General features: G+C 39.2%; 1 pseudogene; it reads right to left on the reverse strand.

Moving 5' to 3' along the window:
* Positions 1–683: 683 nt before the first annotated feature.
* LOC107707032 (plexin-A1-like) overlaps positions 684–7,169 on the reverse strand; it is a 239,176-nt pseudogene continuing 232,690 nt past the window's right edge.

A 7,169-nucleotide genomic window follows, 5' to 3' on the forward strand; every position in this document is an offset into this window, starting at 1 on the left:
GCATGGAATTAATATTTGCTACATTTACTGTGATGTCACTGAAACTTCTCAGAATGCCAGATTGTGACATCATCAGTAACGGAACACATTCGTCGGTTCTTCAATCTCAAGTTTTCCTTCATTCTAGACTGATTTGTGCAAAAATGACTGAGGCTTAGAGTGCTCACATCTGAATATGAGAAATGAACACGAGATGAAAATGGCCAATTACTAATTATCGATCGAGTTTTCGCTTGGAATAGCAAAGAATATGTCCTCAAGTGGCTTTCAGACTGAAACCATAACAGCAATAAAGGTTGAAAAAAAGTGTACAAACTAAATACACAGATTCATCCACCAACTAAACAATGAACCTTGTTTTTCGTGAGGACAATTTCCCCCAAATACACTAGGTACCACATGGGACACATTTGTCTGAGTTTGTCACATTTTTTTCACTCTCAGTTCTTCAGTCACTAGGGTAGTCAACATTTAAATCATAGCACATTTTATCTAAAGAAAATAATTTTTTTTTGCACTAAACAACATTCAAATAAAACATGGCACAGGACAATTTTTTCAATATTTTTTTCATAGTTCAGTCTTTGTTTCACATATCAAATTCATCTTATTCTTTTCTATGTTAAAATGGAAAACTTTGTATGCATCTTTTCACTCTTTTTGTATAAAAATGCAGTTGTATTTATATATCTATACACATTTATATATATATTTATATCATTTTCATTTGTTGTAGTTCCTGTAAATTGTGCAAATTCAGCAGTAACACAAGTGGCAGGAGACTGGAGTGAGTGAGCTGTTCAATCAACCCAAAGAGTTACCAAAAAAATAAAAATGTTAAATTGAGCGCGTAAACAAAATTCCATTTGTGTGTGTGTGTGTGTGGGGGGGGCACACCGCTTTTATCCTTCATGGGCTTTAAGGTATTCTGGCTCATAATACAAGACATCCTTGGTGAGTAAAAGCACACAAGCGTGGCTCAACACACACTTCAAAATGATAAAAATCCAAAAAACAAAGTACTATTGGTTGGACGTGGCGTCCGAGGAGACATTCTGGTGCATGTTGAGTTCAAAGGAAGTGATGAAAGAGGATTTCCACCCTGGGCTGAGGGGTCTCCAGTGTACTGCTTCTGTCCTTGCAGTCTGTTAGCTTAGTGTGTGTGTGTGTGTGTGTGTGCGCGTGCATGTGTATGACTGTGGGCGAGGGTCAGGAGGTCGGAGGGAGTCAGCTGAGGTGGGTGGAGAGACGGGGAGGGGGTCCTCAGCTTGCCAGAGCCATGGTATCGATAACCTGTTCCAGTTTACTGCGCAGTCTCTGTCGCCGAGCTAACTCGTCCTTCTGTAGTGCGGACAGGATCTGTAGAGGAGGAAATGACCTCAGATTTGAGTGCTGTCACAGTTTAGTTGGTACTTATTTAGTTGGTTTATGAGGCAACAGGCTTGTGTGAAAAAATTGCATTTCCCATAATACTCAGCATAGAAATGATAAAATACACAAAGCCTTAATTACACACTTAACATGGGTTTTTGCTCTTTATTTTATTGCACAAGTGCTTAAAGATGTTTCCTGTGTCGGTCAGGATGTAGAAAAAGATACATATAGATACAAAAATTACACCAAAGTCACTACAACACCCATTATATCCCAATTAGGTTTTATGAACTAGTAAGTAAACTACCTAGGAGACTTTAAAGTCATCTTTAAAGTGTTTGTTACCCATTTAAATTTGATTTTATGCAACGGGAATTGATTGTATCATGAAAAATTGCTGGGGGAGGGGCTAAAAATAGAAGGCCTTGATGATGTCAGCAGAAAAGAAAAGTCGTTTCAGTGAATTTAAATTTAATGGTTCACAATAATAATATTGATTTTAAACAAGGTGGGTTTCAAACCTACAACCTTCTACCAGTCAAGATCTTTAACCACTTGACTTCATCACTTCCTTTGGGTATGTGTCTGTCTGCTGACGGAAATGCAAATGTGCCGCTCAGAACTTGTTTGCGAAACAGCGTGTGATGCTAACACCCATCTGCTTGGTTTAACCAAAAGCAAGTGTCGAAATGTAAAGGAAACGGCAAAGAAAAGAATCTCCAGCTCCCTCAGCGTCAGATAATGGACTGCTAATTTCCCTCCTGTTTTCATGCAGGTTCAGCGAGGGTATTCATGTGGACACGTGTGCATCTGGATAATAAAGACTAATGAACATAAACGGCTGTTTAAAACGCAACCAGCTGCAGTGTATTAATGTCAGACAGAGAGAGGGAGAACGGTTTCATAGAGAGCCGAGATGATGTTTGATGAGTTGTGTTAGACTAAACTCTCCCGAAGGTAAGGAAATAGAAGACGGAAATGAAATCATTTAGAAAGAAACAAGGCTAGGTGCTAACTATGGACACCTTTTTATATCTGCTTAATAGGTGAAGAAACACAGTTGCAAATGTAGGAATAATTATGCAGACCCACTGTGTCTCTTTCTTTTCTTTTCACTAAAACACACACACACACACACACACACACGCACTCCCTCATTTCTGTGTGAGGAAGAACTAAATGGTTTCCTTCGGCAGCTCATTATCTCTCCATTTATCCAGCCTGGCTGGAATGAGTCACTGCTTTTGACACATGATCTCGTGTGTGCTGTCAGATGGCGTTACGTGTGAAGGGCTACATGGATAATACTGTATCTGAATGGCCATGTATTAAAAGTGTTAGATTTCAGATTTTGCCATTTTAACAGCCTATTCTGGCCTGCTTTGGTCGAAATCTGATGTACTAGTCAGAGTAGCCGCCATATTTCTTCATCTTTTCCTCTATGAAATATCTACAGAATAGTATGGAAGCCCGTTTCCGCCACTGAATAAAAAATAAAAAAGGTAATTGCGACTTTTTATCTCACAACTCTGACTTTTTTTCTCATAATTGCGTGATATAAACTCACAATTGTGAGTTAAAGAGTCATAATTGTGAGATATAAACTCGCAATTCTGAGAAATAAAGTCAGAATTGCATGATATAAACTTGCAATTGAGAGACAAAGTCGCAATTCTGAGAAATAAAGTCAGAACTGCAATTGTGATTTTATATCTCGCAATTCTGACTTTATAACTTGCAATTGTGAGTTTATATCTCACAATTCTGTGAAAAAAAGTCAGAATTGTGAGATAAAAAGTCGTAATAACCTTTTTTTTTTTTTTATTCAGTGGCGGAAACGGGCTTCCATAGAATAGCATTCTACACACTATTTAAAAAATAAAAGTAGCATGCATTATTTATAGCAAAATAATTTTCTGTATGCATGAATCAGCTACTACCTATTTGCTGAATTATAAAGTGTGCAACCAGAGCGCACTGTATGAAATAGCGTATCCCATGATGTAACATGCTCAACTTGACCTTCTATTTCCAAAATAAACTGAAAGTGATATTAACTGGGATTTTGTATCTAATGTTGCTCAAACATCTATTTCTTGACTCAGTGTTTGATTTAAGTTTTATGCAAATTTTTTTATTAATTTCTGAGATAACTAGATGCAACTTGTGGAACTAGCCATGCAACAGTGTGGTCATATGACAATGTGTTTGAAATGTTTGTTACTTATGGCATATTATGCATATTATTTACAACAAAAGAAATTATATATATATGGTTCAACTGGTTTTGCCTAAAATGTCAACAAAGTTGCTACCCAACACCAAAATTACCTAAATTTAACATACTAAAATGAATTGTCCTTAACATTAAATATTCAAATGGTTTATTATGACCATTAACTGCATTGCTCAAACAATGTACAAATATTAACATGACATATTCCGTCTGCCTTTCTTTCTCTCACCTCGTCTTTGTACTTGGTTATGTAGGAGTAGATCTCGTGGAGGGCACTCATGCTGTTAAACTGGCTCAGGTGGAGTCTGGACTGCTCCGCGAGATAAGCGCTCATGTCCTGATCACTGATGGCGGGCATGCGCGCAATGTCTGAGTAATACCTGCAGGACAGCAAAACAGCAGGTCCAGATGAGCGTGATGATTTGGGGTCTTTGAAGGTTATAATTAACGACTAATAAGGGCATTTTCTGCTAAGCAAGATCTCATTCCACTTACCTTTCTACCCAGTTCTTGTAGTTGGGAATATCTTTAGCGTAGAGCAGCTTATTGGAAGGGGAATCTTTGCCGAGCTTGTGTTCAGATGTAGAACAGGAGTCCATGAAGGTTTGGGCCACTACGGAGAGACACGCATCTGTGATGCTGTTCTTGTGGATGTCGAACACAAACTGAGGGTTCTTGATCACGTTCACCCAGAACCTTAATGGCAAACTGAGGACAAGGGGAAGGGAATGGGCAGATGGTTAGAAAAAAAGTCTGATTTCATAAAACAGTAATTTTACAATGAATGAAATGTTTAAGCGGTGCCACTCCTCACCAGTTGCTCTTCCAGGTATGCCGAACATCTGAATCTGTGATTTGGTGTTTGTCCGCCTGCTCGTCCAGGAAGTCAAACATGTATTTGATGGCAAGAGGGAGGGCACTGCCACGGTGAGCCGTGCTGAATATCGTCTCAAACAAATCATCAACGAATTTCTGTAAAGTACCCTGTAGGCAAAGAAGAAAACAGAAATGTTTTACCTGTGACTCTAAATGAATATGACTGTCAAATGTCATATCTTTCATATACAATTAATATTAAATCAGGGGTTGTCAACCGGTTTTGCCCCAAAACCACGCTTTTGACTTCAAGTTGCTACCTAACAGCAAAATGACCTAAATTATCACACAAAATGAAAAGAAATTCTACTTAACATTAAATACTGGAATTGTTTATTGTTACCATTATTATTAAATATTAACATGGCAAACAGTTGACTGTTGATGTAATCAACAAAATATAGGGAAGGGTTTTTCCTTTCTGTTTTAAAAGCTCAATTTTTATTTTATTTTATGCACAATATTATGGTTAGTTGCATTTTATTAATTACATTTATCAACCTTTTTACCCACAAGCTGACACCACTGTATTACAGAAATTTGACAGACAGAAAAAGCCTGAAAACCTAATGATTTGAAGCTACTAGAACTTTCTCAGCTGTAAACCTATCCTATTGATCATAACGGCTACTTGCACGAAATCGGTACTTGCAAAAACTTACTAAAGGCTAAAAATCACTAAAGAGCCTCGAGCAGCCAAACTGGAGATGTCGGTTTATTCATCATCTCTGAGAGCGGGAGAACAGCAGTGGCTCTCAGATGATATGGATTGTGTTGATTAGGATGCTGGTGTGTGTGTGTGTGTGTGTGTGTGTGTATGAGACAGACAGACACAGTCCATGAGGTTTCCCAGCATTCATTCCGTGATCTGTCACCACGCACCATGAAGCACTCGATCCACAACAAATTACCTGTCTCCTGCTGTTCTCTTCCGCTCCAGCATTACATTTATCTATTGTTTTTTATTATGTATCAAAATTGACCACCCGAGAGACTTGTAAACATATTCTGATTTCATTTTTTCCCTAGCCTAACAATTAGGAGGCAAAGCAATAAGCTACAGAACCAAGAATGGGGGGAGGAAGATAGAAGAGTGGAAATGAGATAGCAGGAATATTATATTGTGTCCTAACTAGGTGCGATGCGACAAGATTCAAGCAATTTCTCCGTCAACACTAAATGTGAATCTGTGACAATTACAGCCAATCAGAACATATTTGATGTTTAATTTGCAGGATGTTGGACCAATGGGATTCACAGTAGGCAGTTTTTCCCAGCACAACAGCAAATAGAAAACAAGGAAATTGAAATCAACAAACTGTCCTGTCCTTCATTGCTTTTTGCATGTTAGGATAAATGCAAAATTTTGCATTGTTTTTGTCATCCTCAAAACCTAAAGATGGACAAAATTAAAGTTCATCTCAGTTCTTAGGCATTTCTTAAGATGCATTTTTGTCGATCCGATCACAAGTGGACAATGCTAAATACAGGTGTGAACGATGTCCACTTCCGACCATTTCCAGAGGTAGTCGAAAACGCATTTGACTGGATTGCTTTCATAGTGTAAACGTTCATGTGGTCAAATGTGTTCGAACAGCCACTAAAGATCGCCTCCTCTCTGCCTACTGGCCTAATTCTTAATCAGTACGGGACGTGTTGTTGAAACGCACTAGCCAGAATGGATTTAAACTTTGCCGTCTGAAAATATAAGTTTGGTTTCTAGATGAAAAAAATTTAAAAAGCACAATGTTCTCTTACCACTCCTGATTCTAACACAAACCCACAGTCATGTGTATTTTTGTGGCTACCAGAGCAGAAATGAAAGCTGCTGCTTCCATATGGCTTTCCATTGCCTCCTTTCAGATCCATATGTAAATTGTGCAAGCTTATTTGTCAATATCAGATCAAAAGATCAGAAAAAGTCCATACATATACCTGCCCTTCAAAGAAATCAGGAAAGTGGACAAAAGAGACAGATTAAAACACCAGATGTGTCACCAGAGAACATCTACTCCCTCGTGATTCAATCGACCAAAACGCATCTTTAATAGCAGGTTTAAAGGGGTCATATGATGTTGCTAAAAATAACATTATTTTGTGTATTTGGTGTAATGAAATGTGTTTATACGGTTTAAGGTTCAAAAAACACATTATTTTCCACATACTGTACATTATTGTTTCTCCTCTATGCCCCGCCTTTCTGAAACGCGTCACACACGGCGGGCTTGAGTGAGCGGAGGCCGGTGGTCTTGAGTGAGGAACGGCCGGTGGGCTAGAGTGAGGAACGGCCGGCGGGCTTGAGAATGGCGGCGGGCTTGTGGCAACCACATGTGACGACCCCGGGCTGGACTCCGCTTCGTCCACGGTGAAAGCCGATCCGGCGATCCACAGCGCGAAGTTTATGTATTTCCTCAGCGACCAGCACGGATCAGCTCCAGGCATGACGAAGCTGATATCGTCCTCTTTTGGAAGGCGAAACAATGTAGTTTCGCTTTCACAACGAAACACACAGCAGCTTCACGACATGGCGTGGCGGCAACAATACTACAGCGAGAATAAAAGTTAGGCCTTCTTTCTTTGCGTGAACATTTGGGCGGCGTTATGCAAATCTTCCCACATCGTGACGTAGACATGTGGGGGCGTGTTAGAATGAGTCGTTTTAGGTAGGCGTGGACAAGTCTTA

This window comes from Sinocyclocheilus rhinocerous, unplaced genomic scaffold (genome assembly GCF_001515625.1).
Source record: "Sinocyclocheilus rhinocerous isolate Xijiao unplaced genomic scaffold, SAMN03320098_v1.1 scaffold714, whole genome shotgun sequence".
NCBI lineage: Eukaryota > Metazoa > Chordata > Actinopteri > Cypriniformes > Cyprinidae > Sinocyclocheilus > Sinocyclocheilus rhinocerous.